Raw genomic sequence first — 24,292 nt, 5'->3', positions numbered from 1 at the left:
ATTGCTAAAATCACTGAAATTCCTATAGCAAGAATAGCTTTAACAGGACAGAATTAGAAAGTAAAGTTGTAAGAGAAGTATCCTTGTCATTTAAAATGTGATGAGCGTATCAAACAAATTCAAAAGTTTTAGTCCATACCAGAATTTTTGCTTGAAAAAATTACTTAATATTAGGTTTTTACACTCGATATTCACACACATAAATATGGGACCCAGCACAAATTAAACTCATAATGGCATGAGAGCCTGAGTGACTGACTGACTAAAACACAGTGAAACCACATTCCAAGTATTTGCTACAGAAGTGAGTTTTCCCTAGGAAATTAATATATATTATTATGCGTTATTTGTTACTGTACGAATAAAAATAATTCTTGTGTAAAAATCTGACACAAGACCAGCTGGGTATTACATAACTTATTAAAATAATTAAAAAAGAGTGAAAATCAGAATTAAAACTCATGTGCTGATACATAGAATTATAGAATGATAGATTAACCAGGTTGGAAGAGACCCACCGGATCATCGAGTCCAACCATTCCTAACAAACACTAAACCATGACCCTTAGCACCTCGTCCACCTGTGCCTTAAACACCTCCAGGGAAGGTGACTCAACCACCTCCCTGGGCAGCCTGTTCCACTGCACAATAACCCTTTCTGTGAAGAATTTTTTCCTAATGTCCAGCCTAAATCTCCCCTGGCGGAGCTTGAGGCCATTCCCTCTTGTCCTGTCCCCTGTCACTTGGGAGAAGAGGCCAGCTCCCTCCTCTCTACAACCTCCTTTCAGGTAGTTGTAGAGAGCAATGAGGTCTTCCCTCAGCCACCTCTTCTCCAGGCTAAACAACCCCAGCTCTCTCAGCCGTTCCTCATAAGGCCTGTTCTCCAGCCCCCTCTCCAGCTTCGTTGCTCTTCTCTGGACTCACTCCAGAGCCTCAACATCCTTCTTGTGGTGAGGGGCCCAGAACTGAACACAGTATTCGAGAAGCGGTCTCACCAGTGCCGAGTACAGAGGGAAAATAACCTCCCTGGACCTGCTGGTCACACTGTTTTTGATAAGATGCCATTGGCCTTCTTGGCCACCTGGACACACTGCTGGCTCATGTTCAGTCGGCTGTCAAGCAACACCCCCAGGTCCCTCTCTTCCAGGCAGCTTTCTAGACAGACTTCTCCTAGTCTGTAGCACTGCACAGGGTTGTTGTGCCCTAAGTGCAGGACCCGGCACTGGGCCTTGTTAAACCTCATCCCATTGGACTCAGCCCAGCCGTCCAGCCTGTCCAGATCCCTTTGCAGAGCCTCCCTACCCTCCAGCAGATCCACACTTCCACCCAGCTTAGTGTCATCTGCAAACTTGCTAAGGGTGCACTCAATGCCTTCATCCAGGTCATTGATGAAGACATTGAACAAGGCTGGACCCAGCACTGAGCCCTGGGGAACCCCACTTGTCACTGGCCTCCAGCTGGATTTAACACCATTTCCCACCACTCTCTTGGCCTGGCCATCCCACCAGTTTTCCACCCAGGAGAGTGTGCGCCTGGCTAGGCCAGAGGCTGACAGTTTCTGATGCAGAATGCTGTGAGAAACTGTGTCAAAGGCTTTACTGAAGTCCAGGAAGACCACATCCACAGCCTTTCCCTCATCAGCAGCCGAGTCACTTAGTCATATGAGGCGATCAGGTTAGTTTGGCAAGACCTGCCTTTTGTGAACCCATGTTGACTGGGCCTGATCACCTGATTCTCCTGCATGTGCTTCATGATAGCACTCAAGATCACCTGCTCCATGACTTTCCGTGGCACTGAGGTCAGACTGACAGGCCTGTAGTTCCCTGGGTCCTCCCTGCGACCCTTCTTGTAGATGGGCACAACATCAGCCAGCCTCCAGTCCAGTGGGACTTCCCCAGTCTTCCAGGACTGCTGGAAGATGATGGAAAGGGGTTTGGCCAGCACATCCGCCAGCTCCTTCAATACCCTTGGATGAATCCCACCCGTCCCCATAGACTTGTGGGTGTCTGGTTGGGCTAGCAAGGCTCTGACCACATCTATACACACATAAATATATATTCCTTTGAACATACATTATTTACCTTTTGGCACGTGGTAGTTTTTGTAATGCAATTTTTATTTGCCATGAGTACCAACATTAATGCTTTCATGAAGTTTGTCAAGCCTCCTCCACCTATGTTTTCTTAGGAGATTTTTGTGTTTAGGGATTTTTGGAGAGGGTGGGAGGAAGAGTGTGGTTTGGTTTGGTTTGGTTTGGTTTGGTTTGGTTTGGTTTGGTTTGGTTTGGTTTGGTTTGGTTTGGTTTGGTTTGGTTTGGTTTTGGGGGAGAGGAGTGTTAGGCTTTTTCCCTTTTTTAAAAGGTCTTTAGGAAACATAAGTTAATATTTAAATAATTTTCTGGTGACAGCATGATCGTGAGAGGTCCAAGGGAATGTCTTTGCCTATTTAACCTGCTGACATGGAGGAGAGATGGAAATATAACATTTTATGAATACTTAAGCATGTGCAAAACTCAGCAACACATACCAAAAAATCAGAAATTAAATAAAAGTATTAAACTGGTATATTCTAGATATAGAGCGGTAAAAAATAGAAAGAAAACTGATAAATTACAGTAAAATGGGGAACTTGTAATGAGTTATTTTGATTTATGTTCTTCATTTTTATTTCACATAAATAATCTATATTAATATAAACACAAAGATTTGCCTCTGCTTTAGTAAATAATGCATTTCACATTTCATGTCTTTAAAAATGTGAAAAATCCTACAACAACATTTGGGTAATGTAGCAGATCATTTGCTTAAGATTAACACAAGATGAAATTTAAGCAACTTTCAAAGAGGCAGAGGTACAACTATTGCTTCTCCACTTTGTTTGACTTTGGTTTGGCTGGTAGTTCTGATGCTGAAAATTCTGTCAGACAGATATAATGAATAGTATCATAATTCTTTCATAATGCAACTTATACTTTCTGAACTTCAGTTAGACAAAATAATAATTTCAAATAGATTTCATGAGAATAAATTCATGTGACGTCGTAATGACTAAGGTCTTGTGTTTGTGATAACCGTACATAACAGTTCAATTTTTACTTCAAGATTTCTTTTTTTATTTGATTATGCAATGTATATTTTATCCTCATAAAGGATTCTTTCCAGTCAGAAATAATGCCTGAAAATGTTTTATTTGCTGAAGTAATCTAAGCCACTTATACTCCAGAAACTGCTGATCTCTTAATGAGATTGTTGTCTGAATAATTTTAATGTAAGGCCACTGTCATGCATGCACTCTAAGGAGAACAAGACAGAGAAGTTCTCTGGCCCTAGATATGACTGGCATTAGGCTGGAGAAGTCAAGAACAGAATGGAGATTCAGTCTCACAAACATACATACAAGTATGCCAGGGTACTACAATGCAATAGTTTGTGGCTTTATAGTCTCTTTCTTTCTAAGATAAAAAGGAATAGAAAAAATGTTTGTGAAACTAACATTTCTTTTGACCTCAGTGGTAGTGCTAATCAGTGAGGAATCTACATTTCATTAAGATCTTATAGTTCTCAATGATTTTAGTGTTTTCCATTTAGAAAATCTTCATTTCTGCAAGGTAATTTGTACTGATGTTCGTGAAAGTTCACTTCCACTGGACAACTCATTTGTAGTAACACAGTACTGAGTAGTTGACATTTAAGTGACTGTTGAAGCAACCAGCTATAAATTTCAGTAAAATAATTTGATAAGACTGATGTTCTGCCCCGACAAACCCAATTCATAATTTCTAATAAGATGAATTCATGAGACTCTCATTTTATTTCTAGACTGCAATAATAAACACAGGAAATTTTACTTACAAAAACACAAAAAGCACAGGGAAGTTTCTTTTCTAAAAATATAAATGTTGGATGTATGTTTGTTCGTCTCTAGTTAATAGAGTAAATATTTTCATTTCAGTGTGACTATTTCACGAACAGTGTAAGAAGTTCTAACAAACTGTTTTTAAAACAGTATTCTTCCACTTGGGACATAAAGCAGTCATTTTCTCATGGTAAAGGGTAGGCTAGAGATTTCATATTTACTTTTCAGTATTTTCTTAAGCTAAAGTCTAATACAACCATCAGTATTTCTGTAGGAAAGAAAAATAGTTTAAAAGACCCTTAATGAGAAGGCGTAAGGACAGCATCTGTTATTTGCACTCTCAGGACTCATAATTATTGTCAACATCCAGAAGCCCAAAATATGGCATTCTCTCAGCCTAGATACTTATCATCAGAGCTTGTATCAAAAAATACTTAGGTTTCATAGACTTAACAAATTCCACAGGCATAAATCTAAATAACATGGTCACTAGATTCCTCAAAATGTCTTACACACCTGGGGGAATGCCTGTGGAACAACACAGTTAAAAAGAACTGTGCGTTATATGTCAACTGTTTGTCTAGACTTTCAGCAGTAGTTGTAGTGTCTCCAAAGCATCTGGCAATGGCATTTTAATAAGATAGAGAAAGCAATCTTACTAAATTATGTATTATACTAGAAAAATGGAATTAATATAACAGTGTATAGCTTTTCAGCAGCTGTTGCAACATGATTAATTTTTCATCTAAGACTGAAGTAACTAATAATAGCTCTAGAAGAATAAATCCATAGCTAAATTTCTCTTTTGATCACGTGAGATAACAGATTTTTACATTTTCGTCTGTTAACCGCAACAAGAATTCACAGAAGAATCATTGTTCTGGGTTTGCAGTAACAATGAGACATATAGGACTTATATTGTTGTAGTTGCTGTTGTTATTCCTGTTGATTTTCCTTTCTATATCACATTATTAGATATTTCCTCTGAACAGAAATACTTGAATAAGTATTTAAGGATGATGTTGATCAACATTATTCTCTTTTATCTCCCAGATTATATCAGTACTGAAATCTGGCCTTGTCAGCAAATTAGCTTTAGAAGCTTTACGTCTAGATACAAATGACCTCTTAAGTCACCATGCACCAAATGAAAATATAATGCCTCTCACTGCTGCTCAATAGTAGATGTGCATTATGTGGAAATGGACAATTCCTCAGATTACTAATTCCTGATTATTAAGAAGTATATTGCAGAGAAAAAGTTATTCACATTCACTTATTCACAAAGAAGATGCATAAGTTATCATAAACTAATCCTGTTACCTCTGTGCTATTGTGGTAACTTTCTTATACAGAAATATATCCCAAGACTTCTCTTAAAGTTTTTTACATCTCCTAGGTTTCTTTAATTAAAAAGTTTAAAAGTCTCAAACAATAAAAAATCATTAATCTAGCTAAAAAAAAATCCAGCCCACACAATTACCTTATACTTGACTTATCCTTCTCATGCTTAACATTATTTTTCTCTCTCTAAGGGCCAATAGTCATTGCTGGACAAACTGGGCCAGAAGTTAACTACTAGGTGGGACTATTTTTTGAAAGTAAATTGTCACATTGGCCCTTCAATGTAACAATGTTCTTGAGGCTGAGGGGTGTTGAATGACTAAATACAGTATGAATATTATTTTGACCAAAGAGCTTCAGGTAAAGAGTGGTTATTCATGGTTATGTAAAATAACACCCAGAAAAGACAGAAAATATAGAAAACTTAAAAATTATTGGTCAATATTTGCATACCACATTGTGACATGGGTTTCAGAAAATACATCATGACCTCATAGCCCAGGGAGCTACTCTGTGGCTGATAACCATAGACTTAGAGAATCATTTAGTTTGGAATGGACCCTTAAGATCATCAAGTCCAAATGTAAATGTAAGATTGCCAAGCTCACCACTAAACCATGTCCCTAAGTACCACATCTGCATGTCTCTGAAATACCTCCGGGGATGTGGACTCAACCACTTCCCTGAACAGCCTGTTCCAATGCTTGACTAACCTTTTGGTCACAAAATTTTCCCTACTATCAATATATCAAGGTATCAATATATTAATATATCAATATATCTCTCCTGGCAAAACTTAAGGCTGTTTTCTCTTGTCCTGTTGTTTGCACCTTGGGAGAACAATTGAACACCTGCCTCACTACAACCTCCTTTCAGGTAGCTGTAGAAAGTGATGAGGTTTCTCTTGAGCTTCCTTTTGTCCATACTAAACAACCACAATTGCTATAGCAAATTGTGCTTAGGAAAAGGCAATCTGATACTGTGTAGTATTTGAAAATGTCATTTGAAAATGTTGCAATGGCAACAGAAGGCAGCAAAGACAAAAGCTGTGTTAGGTGTGAGCAGGTAGACAACCTCCTCAGCATGGTGACAGAGCTATGAGAGGAACTAGACAGGCTAAGAGGCATCAGGGAGTCTGAGTAAAAGATATACTAGAAAAACCATACCCTGGCTTCCCTGACACAGGAACAGAGACAGACACCGGAAAAAGCACATAATCAAAAGATCTGGTACCCTTCCCTCACCGTGATGTAGGCAGGGACTTAAAAGGAAGTCCCCCGCCTTGCCCAAACCTCCCCAGGTGTCTCTATACAATAGATATGAGGCTCTAGCTGAGGAGGACCACAAGATTGCAATGTGGTTGACAATTCATCTACAGCAGAGGAGGAGACAAGGCCAGAGAAACACCTCCCACCTCCCCCATATCACTACAACTGCCATGAGGATGAAAAATCAAGTCATAGTTGCAGGAGACTCCCTGCTGAGGGGAACAGAGGGTCCAATACGTCGAGCAGACCCTATTGACAGGGAAGTCTGCTGCCTCCCAGGGGGCTGGATTAGGGATATCACTAGGAAACTCCCCAGACTGGTAACTGCCACCCATTATTACTTTTCCGTGTGGGAGGTGATGAAGCTTCAGTACGTAGTCCAAGGGTGATCAAGAGAGATTTTTGGGTTTTGGGATGGCTAGTGAGGGAATCTGGGGCCCAGGTGATTTTTTGCTCCCTCCTTTCAGTTACAGGCAGTGACATTGGAAGGAACAGACAGGCCCAGTCTACAGAGACTGGAGAAACAGGCTTTTGTGAACCTCCTGAGGTTCAACAAGGCTAAGTGCAAGGTCCTACATCTGGGTCAGGGCAATCCATGGTTTCAATACAGGATGGAGGACAACATGATTGAGAGCGGCCCTGTGGAGAAGCAGTTGGGGCTGCTGACTCATGAGAAGCTCGACACGAGCCAGCAATGTGCGCTCACAGCCCTAAAGGTTAACTGTACCCTCAGCTGCATCAAAAGAAGCATGGCCAGCTGGTCAAAGGAGGTGATTGTCCCCCTCTACTCTGCTCTTGTGAGACCTCGCCTGGAGTACTGTGTTCAGTTCTAGAATCCTCAACATAAGAAGGATATGGAACTATTTGAACCGGTCCAGAGGAGGGCTAAAAAGATGATCAGAGGGCTGGAGCGCCTCTGCTGTGAGGATGAGAGAGTTGGGGTTGTTCAGCCTGGAAAGAAAAGGCTCCAGGGAGACCTTATAGTGACCTTCTTGTCCCTGAAGGGGGCCTACAAGAAAGCTGGGGAGTGATTTTTTAGAATGACATGTAGTGATCAAATGAAGGGGAATGGCTTAGAAGCAGGGGGCTTTTACACTAGACATTAGGCGGACATTCTTCATGATGAGGGTGGTGAGACAGTTGGATGGGTTTCCTAGGGAAGTTGTGGATGCCCCGTTTTTGGAAGTGCTCAAGTCCGCACTGAATGTGGCCTTGAGAATCCTGATCTGTTTGGAGATGTCCCTGCCCGTGACAGTGGGCTTGGAAATAGATGGTCTTTAAGGCTTCTTCCAACCCAAACCATTCTATGATTTTATGATTCTATCATCCCTAACAAAAAATGAAAGAAACAATCTCCCAAAACAACATTTATGTAAATTGTTTCACTCTGAAGACATCCAGCTGAGATTCATACTGTATAGGAGGAAGGACTTAAAATACATGCCTAACAAAATTTCCCAGATTTTATTTTTCACAGGCTTCACTCCACTACAATCTGATAAGCAAAAGAATCAGTGCAGGTATATTGTGCCAGCAGCATATTGTGTAGAATATTAAATCAAACAAAAATGTCCACATTTATTATTTATAAGACTTCTAGAAAGCATAATATTATTTTGGAATTATCTAGTAAAATCTGTATTGGGGATAACAAAATGTATTGTTATTTTGCTGATTATATGTACTATGCATCTATACAATAATATTTACACATCTATGTTCGTATATACTTATTTATATAAAAATCAAAATAACATTACTTTTTATATAACAGTTCCCTGAATGAAGATGCATTTTATATGTGTGTGTACATGTATTTATATATTTATATATATATATATTTATATTTATACATGCATGTATATATATAAATTTGGACAATGTTGTTAGTTGAAGGACTAAAGGGAGGGACGGTGAGAGGGTAGAACCCCAAACAAACAATCAGTAACAGTAGCAAAGTTTCCTTTTAGTTGCCCAGAAAGTAGACATAATTATTCAATAATCTTATGGCTTTGCAAGCAACAGAGTATTTAATTGATGACTGAGAGAATAAGATTGTTTGCCTTCCAGTGGATGGAAACAATTACTCTTACAATGATAAAACATTTCTTTTAGATTATCAGACACTTCATTTATAAGAAAAAGAGGAGAACATATGAACTGCTTGATATTGTCATCTGTAATACTCCCACAGAAGAGAATATATATTCCGGAAGAATCCCTACAAAAATGAAAAATATAATAAAAAATTATGAAAAAGAAGAAATAAAGGAAAGAAAAAGAAAAGAAATAAATGAGGACAAAAGCATCCCTTTGTTGAAATAAAAGTTTTGTTTTGCTTCCTTTTTTTCTGCAGATATACCTTCAGTTGTCATGGAGGTCATAAATTACAGCTTTATGAGGACAGAATAGGGAAAAAAGCTCTCACATACATTATGATTTTCAGTACTCTTGTCACTCTATGCACTTATATATTCAAGATACATATTAATTTTAAGCCTTGTGTAAAAGTCATATAGTGATGAGGATGAGAGAACTACAAAAATTATTTAACTACACTTTGAAAAACCACTCTGAGACAAAAGGGTAGCCTCACTGTACTAGGAATATGTGTTATGTTCCAGATTCCACATAGCATGAATTCAGTGAAAGCTATTATAAATCCCCAAAATATTACTTGGTAACTTCATAATCACTATGATCAATGGCATTTTCCTATATTTGACCTAGAAGGTAAAATACAGCAGACACCAAAGAGATATCAAAAACTCTGTTATTCTGTGAATTACTAAACAAAATAAATTCAAACTGGGTAAAATATCCGAAATATTGCTATTGCATATGGATATGTTATTTATTTAGTGAAATTTAACATGCTAATAAATAGAAATGTCAGCCTAAGTAATGCTTAGGACCTTTAATCTGTATCCTTTGTGGATGTCTTCTTCAGAGTGTAATATTCATACTTGATGAATATAACTTTTGTATCTGGGCATTGCTGAACTTTAGTATCTTTATCTCCATTTACCAGCTTAGAGCCCACTAGTGCACAAAATCAAAAATAAACATTGACTGTTTCATCACAAAGCAAACATGATAGCTGATACTCTGAACTTTATGCACCATGAGTTAAGTAAGAATTGGCAGTACAGCAACATCACTATAATCCTGCTGTGACAGAAGAGCTGAGTCTAAAATCTTCTCTCATGCTAGATCTGCAAATACGAATGTGTGAAACAGAAGTCAAACTACAATTTAAGTTCTACTTCCCTTTACTGGAGATCTAATAGAATTTTTTTATTCAAAGGGCAGGACTGAGATCCTCAGCATGTAATTAAGTAGTGTAGTATAGATCTACTCGCTTTTTCAATATAGAACAAAGGGATGACATTCCATATTTCTGTGATGTAAAATTTCTCAGGGTTTTGAAGCGCAAAAGCAGCAGGTAGCAGACATTGAAGCTCTGAAGTGAGGGAGTATGTGAGGCCACAATCTTCTGCTCTGACTCTGATGAAGATCTTGAGAATGATGGAAAAACAAAATTAACACAACCTTTGAATGACCCGAAGTCACAGTGATACATTTCACCTGCATTTAATACATACATTGCTCGAGATTTTCACTAGCCTCCTACTGTATTGTTCCCATACAGAATCATACTACCTTCAGGCATTAGCTTGAATGGACTTAGACACCTGGTGCCTGGGCATGACTGAGTAGAATCTACTGAGTTACTTTAAGATTAAGATATGACCTTTTAGGGCATAGTCACCCCAGCTCTTCATCTGGTTGCAAAACTGATATAAGAATTATTTGGTTTTTACACCTATCCAGAGGTAATTATTCCTGCACCTGGGGCATGGTAAATGGCCTCCATCTACCATGTTGTCCCAGCTGCTGTTGAACCATTGGATAAACAGTATCACAGAAAGAACAGGGCATTCCTGCTGTCAGAACATTCCCTGCCCTGACTGGCTGCACTACATGTGAACTAAGGGAGTTCTCACCACAATCTTAGCAGAATCAGGAGACTTTCTTACGACTGAGCAACACATGTTTTGAGGTTCAAAACCAAATGACTTCTTCAGAAAAGGAGTGGGGAGATGATACGAGTGTTAAGGAAAAAAGACAGAGATACAGTTATGTGACAAAAAGAAAGGATACATCATCGGGATGAACACCAATGCCAAAACCTCACATCATTTACACTTTCCTTCTTTGCAGCTTTTTTCACTAGTTAGTTTATTAAGACTTGAAATATATCTGGAATTGTGAGTAACAGTTACCCTGCTGTAGACCTATTCATCATTTACAAATACACACACTGATTTTGACCTGCTCAGGTGTTGTGCAAGTGACATTTGAGCTGAGGCTTTCATGGGAATTGGCACCCACAACATATATAAAAGGTTAACTGCAGTCACACATGTAGAATTTTACATGCATAAATTAAGTAATCTTTGCTAAAGGCCAGGCAATTCAGCCACTGTTCAGGAAGCTCTCTGCACTGCAGCTTTCAGCAGTTCCTAGAGCTACTAATTTCAGCAGAAAAATGTGGAGAAAACCAAAGGGGTCTGATATTATAATCATCTTTGGTATTCAGAGTTGAAGATGGAGTCTCATGTTCATTTCCACATCATCCATCTCAAACAGAAATCAGGGAGATGAAAGCTAAAAACAGAAAGAACCTTCTGTTGCTTGATGCTTGCCTCAGTTGGGGTTTTATTTTGTTTGCTTTTTGTCTTTCTTTCTCTGAGTTTACTGCAATATTTCATTATTTGATATTTCACTTAATTAATTCCTAGCTAAAGAAACTCCTTAATCAAAAAAATAAATTAAAAAAAAAAAAAAAGAAAGTTCCAACACCTGGTAGTAAGAGTTCCTGAGACTCCAGCTAGCTAGAAGCAGAAATGCCAGGCAGCTTCTGTGACTGCATTATGTCTGTAAATGGAATATATATTTCTTTATAACAGGAGCTTTAAACAAGGGGAGAGATGTAAGCACTTGTGCTCACCTTCAAAATGTGCCGAGCAACATAACAACTGGTGAATTATCCAACTGTATTGATAGTACAACTGCAGCAGGTGTGGGATTTTTCTTGCCCTTTTACCTTTAGATTAATGCTTTATTATGGATACAGGCTGGGAAGACACTGTAACAACTTAAATAACTGTGGTAACCTGTCATAACAATCAAAATACAATCTCTGTTTAACGTACTTCATAAAAACTTTTACAAAATACTATTATAGTAGTTACCTGGTACAGGAATAACCTACTTATGCTCATCTTTCTATGTGATTTAGGAAATATATATCTCAACATATCATAAAAAATTAGAATTATCAGATTTTTGACATGGTTTTGGTGTCAAAATATCTTTTCTGGAGGGAAATATACTTGCCACATAGATGGAAGATGCTGCATCACAGAAATGTCTCAATAGACAAGGGCAAATTTATGTTGTAAGATCAGTTGGATTTGAGGACAAACAAAAAAGATATCAGCCCATTATGATAGTAGCTGAATATATGTCAAAACTGACCACACGCTGCATCATACATTTCAATACTAGTGATTATTTGGATTATAGCTTACATATAAGTGCTAACCAGATAAATTAACTAGAAAGAAAGAATGACTGCTGCCCTGCCACTAGCATTAAAGGATGTGACAAGAAGCAGAAATAAACATCAGATGAATTAAAAATGTACACATATGGCAGGATCAAAGCCCTTCTGGGAGACTTCAGCTTTCAAAAATGCCTTCTTCACTATTTTACTGTGTGCCAGTATGCTCTCCAGGCTAACACCAGTGAAAAAAAACGTTGGTTAACAATTTTTCCCTCCCAAAACACTTTTGCTAAACCAGCCCATGTAATAAATGTGTATGTGTTTGCATGCACCCTTAGGACAGACTGAAGGAAGTGCTGAAGAACTGGGGTTTCAGACAGTTCCCAAAACATGACTAATTCCAACTTATGCAGGAAATAATCTTAGTAGTCTTCCAGCATGCATAACTCAAACAAATATTAATTTTTCTGACCATTAAAAATCTGCTATTCTTGACTCTTAACAAACTATGTCTATTCAGTAAAAACTTCTTCCTTCTCCTTTAGTGAGCAAGTGTGTACCTTTTAGTCTGAAGTATTGCCTCCATGCCAGTATAAATGTTTACATGTACAACTGAAAGAAAAGAGTCTAGGAGGATTAAATCTTTGTAGTTTACTGTTCCTGACTAATGACAAACAGGAAGTAAATCACTGCTTTGACATGAAAATGATCTTTGGGAAATTGGCCATCCTCAGCTTCTTCCAGAGAGTTTTAGAACTGCGGCGCACTCCAAGGAGGAAGCAAAGGCTGATCAGAGCTATGTCTCCTCTTAGTTTGTACGTGGCTACATCTGTGTGTTTGCAGAAAGTGCTTTTGTATTACAGTGGCTTTGATCCTCAAACTGTGACTGATGGAGAAACAGGGCTCCTGTATGCTTTCTTTGTCAGTAGTATTAGGGTTTTAGTTCCTGAACTGTTTACCTATCCATTTTGACTAGGCGTCCTACAAGAAAACTGGGGTAAAAGGTTTGGAAAACAGTGAAAATGAAATTACCTAAACCAAGATGAATTCTGAAAGTATGCTTAAAAGCAAGTCCATAGCAAGCTCATGTTTCCCTCAACTTCCACCTTGTTCTATAACCCCAACTAAGACACTGAGAGTTAGGCTGGGTGTCTCTCCACTACAACATTTTGTCCTGTATGAGTGTAAACTAGTAACAAACACCAGAGACTAAAGAAGTGCAATTTCTACTTCCAAACATGTGTTAAAAAACTAAGGAAAAAAATGCAAAATACATCACCTCACATGAAGTATGTTATTTAGAATCTGTTCAAATTAAGAGTAACAGAAGTTCTAAATAGTTTAGTATGGGGTGAAATCCAAACTACAGACAATTGTTTCAAATGCTAGCAGCACTTTGTATGATATATATTTCCTAAGAGAACAACTTACTCTGATTTTTTCAGTGTTCCCTGCACGTAACTTAAGAAAGAGGACAAAGCAGTTCAGCATCATAGTGATAAAACACTACATATGATGAAATAAGAAATCTTAGAACAATTTTAAGGAACTATTGTATATCAGCATTATATTTAAGAACCAAACATACACCTTTTAAGTCAATATTTATATCCAGATTGTACTGTCCACAGGTTTGCTGATAATGCAGAATTGTGAGGAATGGCTGATGCACCAAAGTCTATGCTGCCATTCAGCAGAACTAGATAAGCTAGAGAGCTGGATGGAGAGGAACCTAATGAAGTTCAATAAAGTCAAGGGCAGAGTTCTGTATCTAGGAAGGAACAGCACCTTGCACCAGTACAGATTAGGAATTGACCTGCTAGAATGAAGCCCTGTGAAGTGGGAGCTGAGAGTTCTGCTGGACAAAAAGTTAATCATGAGCCAGCAATGTGGCCAAGAGACCCAGTGGTACCCTGGAGTGCATTAAGAAGTGTGTGGCCAGCAGGTGGGGAGAAGTTATCTTCCCTCTTGACTCTGCCCTAGTGAGGAGCAGCTGTGGGCTCCCCAGCTCAAGAAAGACAAGGAACCGTTGGAGACTGTCCAGTGGAGGGCCACAAAGACATTCAGGGGCCTGGAGAAACTCACTTATGAGAAAAGGCTCAGAAGCGTGGATCTGTTCAGGCTGGAGAGGAGAAGACTGAGAGGGGATATTACCAATGCTTATAGATATCTAAAGGGCGGGGGTGTCAAGCAGATGAGAATTTCACTGGTGTACAGTGACAGGATAAGGGGCAAAGGGAACACAGAAAGTTCCCCCTGAACATGAAGATAAACTTCTTTACTGTAATGGTGATGGAGCACTGGAACTGGCTGCCCAGAGATGTTGCAGAATCTTCATCTGTGGAGATATACAAAACCTGTCTGGAAACAATTCTGTGCAACGTGCTCTAGGTGAACCTACTTTAGCATGAACTGGTTATCACAAAACAATTACAGATTGTTAAAATTTGTAAAGTTCTGGAAAAAAGTTTGTTTTTTCCCACTTACTAAGTAAATTGCTCTACTTTACATTTCTTCAATTTATACTTGGAAATACATCCAATTTAAAGAGAAGTAAAACATTAAAGTTCAGAAATGTTCACTGGGGGCAGTTAATATTCGAGTGAGCAATTTAATAGAAGTCCACTTGCACTTCCCCTTCTTCCTCCTTTTCCCCCCATTTTAGCTTGGGTCTCTGGAAATTATTTTCTTTTTGTTATAAATTTTATGCATATTTTTTCATTTAAATTCAAAGGGCTAAATAAGAAAATGAGTAAGAAAGAGTAAATTTCATGTTAATGGGTTGCTGTTATACCACACAAATCTTCAGGAAAAAAAAAACCAACAACCCTGTAAACCCCTCTAATTTGCTCTAATTTGCATGCTGAAATAAGTGGGCAAAAGACCTATTTGGTCATTCCTAATTTGTCTCTGTATTTGTCCCTGTCTCAAGTTTGGACACCTGAAGTCTGTCAGTGTTTTTAGCATAGCCACCTGTAAAGAGGACATTTTACATAACTAGCTATCATTAAAAGAAAAATAAAAAAAAAAGAAAGTGAAATCCAGGAAACTCCAGACATATCAGTGAAATAAGGGGTATGCTTGGAAATATTCTAAACAGTTATGAGAAACACCTGGAAACAGAGTTTGATTTAGGATTGCTGCTCAGGCAGGGAGTTCATGCTTAATTGCACAGTATCCTTTGAAAAGATTTCTGTTATGACTGATAAGAGAAATTCTCCAGACTCTGTAAAATTACTCTTTGAAAATGCATCTGAAAAGTTTTCATGCAGGAGATGATTGGTTAACATAAATAATGCATGCAGCAAAATGACCACAAAGACTATGCATTGTAGTGGATATCTTTCTCTTTGAATTCTCTCACCAATGTAAGGTTACATAGCAAAGGTAAGAGATATAAATAAAATATGGATTCTCTTCTACTCAGTCCCTTTCACTATTGTCCTTTATTGAATAGATCAAAAGCAAACATACATTCCACGAGGAACTTAGACTTTAAATTGGTGCCAAAAATGGGGAAACTCTTTGACTTAGAGAAAAATGTATAGCCAAATTCAAGCAAATCTTCCATTCCATTAGAAATATCTGCAAGGAAGAGGTTCAGATGTTCCCATTTCATTACATCATCTCTTATTTCTATACTTTCAAGAGAATTCCTAGGCAAAAACTCTCTCATTTATGTCTTCAAAGTCTGTTAAGCTTCTGTAGACCATAAAAGCAGTAAGCCAATACTGTAATAAACTCCATTTCATGTGGGCTTTTATAGTACAGAATGAACTGCAAAACTACGTTTGCTTTATACTGTGGTCCTGAGTTAGTCCTTAAATTTCTGTTTCATGTCATGACCAATCCAAATTAGGAGTTACTGCTTTTCTTCTAGATTTGTACAGGATACAGTACAATAACAGTTTATTCCTTAAATGTAGGATAGAAATGTAGTTGATAGAAAAAAAATCAAAATATGTACCTTTTCATCTGGCCTTAGTTCATTCTTTCTCTCTTTCTTACTGTCAAAGAGCTCCACCTTGTCCTTGTTGACAGTAAAAAGTTCTTTTGGGTGAGCTGGGTGCTAGTACAACCCTCTAAAATTCAGGGACGTCATCATGTATCATTACACCAATGTAGTCAGAATGATAAGCCATGATTCACACAAGTTAAATGGAAACTTAAAAAGAAAAACAAAGCATTTCATGACAAGCAAAAAGTGCTTTTATGTTAAGAATACACTATTTTTCAATGAAATCAGGATCTACTACTGAGATAGTGAAGAAGGTTTCTGTTTTCAGTTAAGGGTTTTTAATTTCCCTTCTTTCTTCTGAAACCACAGCTCTCTGAGAGGAGAGATATACTGGAAGTCTTTACTGTGAGACAAAGTAATACCAGATGTATATTATTGATAATAATAATCTGATTAATAATAAATAATAAATAAATAATAAATAATAAATGATAAAATGCAGTCTTTGAATACAAGTGTATGAAATACTATCAATCAGGTTACAAACTCTGGTATTTGTTCACATTAGGAAAATTTATTTACATTAAGAAAAATCTAAAACAAACAAATGTTTTTATTCTATATTTTCTAGCTAATCTTTCAGATTTGGTTTTGGAGAAAGCTATGCAAAACATTTTAAATTAGAAAATATTTTATTTTAAAATTATCCTTTATATTGGTAAGAAGTTGCTGTGCTTAGTGATCGCTTAGTAATTATATCTTCAGAAAGTTTGTTAATTAATATTTTTTTAAGGTATTAAAAATTCAAAGTGGAAAAGACCACTCCACTTTGCTTTTGGAAGAAAGCATCTGAAATATCAACCCACTTAATGAAGATATAAAAAAGTTTTAGATTACTTAATAAAATATTAAATAACAGTATCTTTCTTTTTAGTAATCTTTTCTTTTTTGGTGGGGAGGCAGGGTGTGGGGGATTTTTTTGTTGGTTTGGTTTTTGTTTTAAGGTATCATGTGGGAAAACTGTCCATTTTTTGCCTAGCAGTTTATCTAAGATTTTTAAAAATCTTGGTCACATAACATACTTTATATACCTACAAACAATACATTGCTAGGTTGCACATTTTGCAATGAACAAGATATGAAATGCACATCGTGAAGTGTTGATTAAGACTCTGTTACTCAGACTAAATACACATTCCTCTGTGTCAGAATCTGAGAGTACAAGTTCCTTCACACTTTTGCAGTCCTTCTCAGATTTGTTGTTCTTCTCTTATTTCACAAGTTCAGAGGATAAAGGAGCTACAGAGTCCTGGGAATTTTTCAGGAACCCTCTCCTGGAAACACAATAACAGTTCATACCCCCTAAAAGTAAGGGAAGTAGGAGGAGAAAACAAACCCTCCTTGGCTTAGCTGCAAGCTTCCGAATCTGCTCAAAACTAAAAGAGAATGGCATCTTGGCCAATGGCATCTTGGCTTGTATCAGAAACGGTGTGACCAGCAGGTCCAGGGAGGTTATTCTCCCTCTGTACTCGGCACTGGTGAGACCGCTCCTCAAATACTGTGTTCAGTTCTGGGCCCCTCACCATAAGAAGGATGTTGAGGCTCTGGAGCGAGTCCAGAGAAGAGCAACAAAGCTGGTGAAGGGGCTGGAGAACAGGCCTTATGAGGAGCGACTGAGAGAGCTGGGGTTGTTTAGCCTGGAGAAGAGGCGGCTGAGGGGTGACCTCATTGCTCTCTACAACTACCTGAAAGGACGTTGTAGAGAGGAGGGTGCTGGCCTCTTCTCCCAAGTGACAGGGGACAGGACAAGAGGGAATGGCCTCAAGCTCCGCCAGGGGAGGTTTAGGCTAGACATTAGGAAAAAATTGTTTACAGAAAGGGTCATTGTGCAGTGGAACAGGCTGCCCAGGGAGGTGGTTGAGTCACCTTCCCTGGAGGTGTTTAAGGCACGGGTGGACGAGGTGCTGAGGGATATGGTTTAGTGTTTGATAGGAACGGTTGGACTTGATGATCCGGTGGGTCTCTTCCAATCTGGTTATTCTGTGATTCTGTGAGAAGCATACAAGAGTTGGAAAAATGGACAGATAGGAATTGAAAGCTACAAGGGCATTTTCAGGACATGCAGAGATACACTTACAAAAGCAAAAGCTCATCTAAAATTGAAATTGGTCAGAGATGTCAAAAATTAATGGACTGCAGCATATGGTTCAGCAGAGAATACGCAAAAACCTTGCTGAAAGAACCTACGATTTGTTTCCGAAGCATTTCTAGAGTAAAAGGAAAACAAGCACAAGGTGGACAAACTTTCGTTCATCTGTAAGAGGGGTTGAGGTCTGCGGAGATACTTTCTATTCCAGAAAAACAACTGTAAGACCTTTGCTGAACTTCTTTTCATTCAGCCCCCAAAAGGGTTGTGGTAAACCAGAGAAGATGGAAGGAAGATCCTTAGGATCCTTTCCTATTAGCAACTAGGAAAGAAGTACGTATCAGTTCTAAAAAGAAATTATATATAGTCCTGGTTTTCAAAGCAGTAGGTATGTTGGGTAGCCTGAACTCTGTTAATGATATTTTGAAGATTTTTTTCCATTTTAATTTTACATTAAGCATACTTCAAAGTATACTATGGAATTAAATACATTCTCTAAATATTAAAAACAACAAAAGAAAGAAAGTCTATAAGTAACTTTATAATGACCCTCTTTCTGAGTACCATTTTTGTTTAGAGTCTGAGTTCCTTCTGTTGTTCTCAAATTTACATGTGCTAGGAATTTAAAATCAAGAAAGATTAATTCCATAGTTTTCACCTACTTTTAGGCCTTTACAGAAGAAAAATCAGTTAAGTCTTTCTTTTTGAGATTTTTTTTTCATTTTCAAAATTGAATTTTTAGCTGATTTATGTTGCTAACACTATGTCTTACTAAACATAAACTTTTATCTACTTATAGTGCAGTAAGGTCTTTGTGGAATTAGATGCTGAAAGATGGAACTGCTGGAAAACTACTACCTGCCTTTGTTTTCCACAGTAAAAACGGAAAAAAAAAAGGAAGGCTAGGAATGGTACAGGTCATGCTTTTTAGCGCTTTGAGTGATTCATACTAAATCTACACCTTTTCCCTTTTCTTTCCCCCCCTCTTAAAACTAAATTCATGATATCATAATAACATAAATAAAAAGGTTTTAAACTCCAAGAACTACTACTAAACCTACTCTGAAAAAAAAAAAGAGGCTTTGAAGTTCAAATGAAAGACAATATCTGAATAAAACTAATCCCCAGGAGAACGCATGGCACCTGCCAGACACTGTAAGGATTTTATAAATGTTGTCTTCTGCAAAGTCAACTGCAAACATTATAAGGCCTTTGGTAAATATATCTACTAGCCTTTTTGTTTGAGCAGAAATATTGAACTTCCTGCCATCATAATTATAAAGCAGAGGGATCATTGGGGTCAAGTTTCAAATCACGCAAAGATTTAAGTATTTGAGAAAATTCTTCATTAGCAATACAGGCCTGGGAAAACAATCTATTTAGAAATATTTTATGAGTAAACATATAGAAACACATAGCCTGGAAAAGAAAAAAAACTGATTTGGCTGCCTGATCAACAATATCAGATTATGTAGACAAAATTCTGCATTGCAGTGCAATAATATTTTTGTTTATATCGCATAATATAAAATACTTATCACTTTGGCAGAGGCAAAATACCACATTCTGTTTGTCTACAATTATCCACTGATAATTCTACCAAATGAATCTTACCTGATTATTGTTTCAAGCATAATATTCATAGAGTTTCTTTTTTTTTTAAGGAACACTAAAATGAAAAAAATCTGATAAAAATCAACCAAAACACATATAGCTCAAAATAAGCATTTTACACAGCAGAAACATGTGAATCTGTATAATGAATTTAGTAGCAAATGTCCTGGAAATTTTAGAAGGTATTCTTGAGCTAGTTTCCCTCCTAAATTACACGCGTAACTTTCCTGATGAAATGGCATATGTTGTGAATTAATAATTTCCTAATAGGACATCTGACTGGGATTTTTACATGGACACTAGCAGTTCATATAGAAAAGGAAGCTATGTAGGAAACGCTTTGTCATTGTTGTGGTTAGAAAACCTCATATTCTGAAGCAACGGTAACTGCCTACAGCCTTCTAAACGTATGGTGTTCACAAAAGTACTACAATAATAAAATGTTGTGCTGAGTTGCCTGCCATACATTACAAAGTAATTAGGAACTACTGTCGTTTGGTTAATACAGAGAAGATCTTTTGTTTGGGCTTTTCTGAGAGGGAAGTTCCCGTCCTGAAGCTGGAAATATTATTTTTATCTATTCCAGATGCCTGGTTTGCATCTGTCAGTTAAGATCTCCCCTATGGCAGGTTTACTTTTTCTTTCCACAAAATGTAACTGACTTGACTATACTTTTGTTGGTTTTATTTCAGTTGTCTTCCCCTATTTGGTGTAGAAAAAAAAAGTGAGGTTATCCTGTGTGCTTGTGTAGATCATATCAACTTTGAATTTGTCTTTGAATTTGTCTTTGAATTTGTCTTTGAAAGACTAACAAACCTGTCTTTTGCTATTATAATAAAATTAACATTTTTGTGTTGCAGTAACTAAAAGGAAAATATTTCTAGGTTTTCAGTATCTTCCAAGACATAATAGAAATAATGTATTATCTTTTTTGGTTTTATAGTCACTTGAGTACTCCAGGAGAAAAAGAAGTGATTCATACACAAAAACATAGATGTAGACTTTTTTGGATAAGTTTTTTTGGTTACTCTTATTGGAGGAATATACCGTGTATTCATTTTATGAGACTATGATATTTTCCTTAGTTTATACCTATGTCTTTTTTTTTCTTCCTGTGATACTGAGTGGGATGTAGTTGTACTTTACTAAATAATTCAGTTTTTTACATAGTTAAAATGGAACTCATCTTTTTTTTTTTTCACTTGTAAATAGCACTAATATCTACTAATTTTGCTGTAGTAATTAAAAAGGATTAGAAATATTAACAAAGCCTATTTTATTAAGGTACACATAATATATAAAATAATAAAAGAACCCAGAAATTAATTAATGAAGTACTAGAAAAAAAATTTGCTGTATGCAGAGAAACAGACAGAACTGAAAAATTCACAAACTCAACTATGTTAGGAACATAGTTGACAGAGTCCTTTGGGAGACAATCCTGAAGATCAAAGGAGTCCAAAAAAGCTGGACATTACTTAAGAAGGAAATCCTGAAAGATAATCCTAAGGAAAAGGATAATCTGAAGGAAATCCTTATTGGATGTGGGAGGAAAAACAGTAACAAATGTTGAAGAAAAAGTATGAACTGCTCAATATCTTCTTTGCCTCAGTTTTTAATGGCAAGACCAGTTGTTCTGAGCGTATGCAGCCCCCTGACCTCAAAGACAGAGATGTGGAGAAAAAAAAAAAGCCCTTATAATGCAAGGGGAAACAATTAGTGACCTTCAATATCACTTAGATATAGAGAAGTCCGTGGGGTCAGATGAAATGCACCTAAGGGTACTGAGGGGTCTGGAAAAAGTGATCAGCAAGCCACTTTCTCGTATTTATCAGCAATTACCTGTGGCTAACCAGGAAGGTCCCAGTTGAGTAGAGGTTAGAAAGCCTCTCTACAGGAGGGGCTAGAAGGGGAATCCAAGGAACTGCAGTCCTGTCAGCTTGCTGGGGAAGGTTACGGACCAGATCATCTTGAGTGCCATCTTGCAGCACATACAGGACAATCAGGTGACCGGGCCCAGTCAGCACGAGTTTATGAAAAGCAAGTCCTGCTCAAATAACCAGATCTCCTTCTACAACAGGATGAGAGAATGGCTGTGGATGCTATTTGCTTGGACTACAGTAAAGCCTTTGACACTGTTTCCCACAGTATTGTCCTGGAGAAACCGGCTGTTCGTGGCTTGAATGGGTATACTCTTTGCCAGGTTAAAAACTGGCTGGATAGCCAGGCCGAAAAAGTGGTGAATGCAAGTTCACAGATGATAACAAATTGGGTTGTGGGAATATTCATCTGCTCTGCAGAAGAGGTAAAAGGCTCCACAGAGGGATCTGGACAGGCTGGATCAATGGATCAAGGTCAGTTGCATGAAATTCAACAAGGTTGTGGGCCAGGTCCTGCACTTGGTTCATAACAATCCCATGCTATCCCATGCTGGGGTAGAGTGTCCTGAAAGCCTCCAGCTGAAAAGGGCTTGGGGGTGTTGGTCAACAGCCAGCTGAATACAAGCATGTAGTGTGCCCACATGGTCAAGAAAGCCAAAAGCATCCTGGCTTGTATCAGAAATGGTGTGTCCAACAGGACTAGGGAAGCTATTACCCTTTTGTACACACTAGTGAGACTGCACATTGAATACCATGATCAGTTTTGGGCTCCTCACTTCAAGAAGGGTATTGAGGTGCTAAGACATATCCAAAGAAGAACAGTGAAGGTGATGAAGGATCTAGAGAACAAGTCTTACTGAGGAGCAGCTGAGGGAACTGGGATTGCTTAGCCTGGAGAAAAGAAGGCTCAGAGAAGATCCTATCTCTCCCTACAACTACATGAAAGAAATTTACAGTGAGGTGTGGGTCACAGTCTGTTCTCCCAGGTAATAAGTGATAGGGCAAGAGAAAATGGCCTCAGGATATTCCAGGGAGGTTTACATTAGGGTTAACAAGCATTGGAAGAGGCTACTCAGGCAAGTAGTTGAGTCACATTTAAAAGACCTGTAGACATGGTGCTCAGGGACATGGTTTAGTGGTGGGCTTGGCAGTGCTAAGTTTATGGTTGAAGTTGATGATCTTAAAGGCCTTTTCCAACTTAAATGATTCTCTGATTCTATTCTGTGAATCTAGATTCACAGAATATAGAACTGTAGCATATATCTGAAATCAATTAGAGATAGCATGGTACAAATATTCTACTGTATTTTGGTCAAAATCCTGGGTTTAGGACTTAACTCTCATTCTTTCTTCTTCACAGTCCCTTTCTCCTAATTTGCCAGAAAAATCTTGATAGTGTTACTCGCAACCTAATGAAGTAAACTGCATCCACAGAGACTTCTATCTGAAAATATCTTAATTTAGGGAAAGATCAGTTATCCATTGAGGTTATAAATATGTGTTTTGGACTCTGCTTTTGAATAAGCAACATAATACCTTTAAAGAAAGAAGACTTAATTTTCACTTCTTCCTCTGCTTAGAACTATATCTCTGCTTGTCTAGTGAAAATATCTTGAGGCACCATCAGGATACAATGATGAATATTAAAGAATATGTTCAGAACAAAATGACACTTGTGAATCAAGTACAATACCAATTTCTTGGTAGGCCTTAAAGAGGCATAGTTCCAAAACTGAGGGTTTTATGCAAAATGTCTTTTAGAATGCCCTGCAAATGTTACTGGAAGAATAGTAAATTCTCACAAAACACATCAAAGGAAGGCAAAAAAATAAAACTCATTAATTGAGGTAATAGAGACTTATATTCAAGCAGTGAGATGATGAAAAGTAATACCACTATGTTGACGGAACAGAACTGTAACAATTGAAATGAATTGAACATATAATACCTCAAGTGGTTCCAATGGCTGTAGAAAATTGCTTTTATGTTTGAGGAAAGGAGAAATGAAATATTCTCCTAGCAGCCAGGCACAGATGATGTACTCTCAGTATCGCTCCTACCTTTAACTCACCGCATCTTTTTTTTTTTTTTTTTCTGTTGTGTGTGTGTAGATTTATTTCCTGGCTAAAGAACTTTTTTCTTTACAGAATGGGGTTAATATTTGGTCTAAAATCCAAGTCCTAAACTCATCAAAACTAAAGCGAAATTCCAGATGGGTTCATATTGTCTTTTATAACTGTAGGATTATTGCAACTTTACTTTCTCCACTCAAGCATACTTTGTGGTACCTTTAACAAATAGAAATAAGGACTAGCAGTGGGCATTGTAACGTAACATCATACCACTTGGAAATCAATATTACTTACACTGCACTAATTTTGCTTTTGAAAAAAGCATGACAACTTCTTGACTCAGCAGACACTTGACATAGCAAAGACTTCGCTGCTAGTCATTCCCTCAATATCAAGCAGTTAACAGATATTGTTCATTTCTGCTCAAGCTATGTTATTGAGTCACTGGCATTTGAACTTTCAGTTATTGGGATTAATGAATAAAATAAAAAGCATGCAGGTGAAAAGTGCTTCTTAAAGCTCATCAAGTACACTATGTGAGAGACAGAAATTGTATATTAGCCTTGTGTGGTTTTTTGGGTTT

General features: G+C 37.6%; 1 long non-coding RNA gene across 1 annotated transcript in view; it reads right to left on the bottom strand.

Moving 5' to 3' along the window:
- Positions 1 to 24,292, bottom strand: part of LOC138733563 (uncharacterized) — a 521,426-nt gene that overhangs the window by 82,055 nt on the left and 415,079 nt on the right. The gene's annotated exons all lie outside the window — the stretch shown is intronic.

Source organism: Phaenicophaeus curvirostris, chromosome Z, assembly GCF_032191515.1.
Source record: "Phaenicophaeus curvirostris isolate KB17595 chromosome Z, BPBGC_Pcur_1.0, whole genome shotgun sequence".
NCBI classification, from domain to species: Eukaryota; Metazoa; Chordata; class Aves; order Cuculiformes; family Cuculidae; genus Phaenicophaeus; species Phaenicophaeus curvirostris.
Note: the sequence above shows the minus strand (reverse complement) of the source record. Positions and strands in the feature narration are given on the sequence as shown.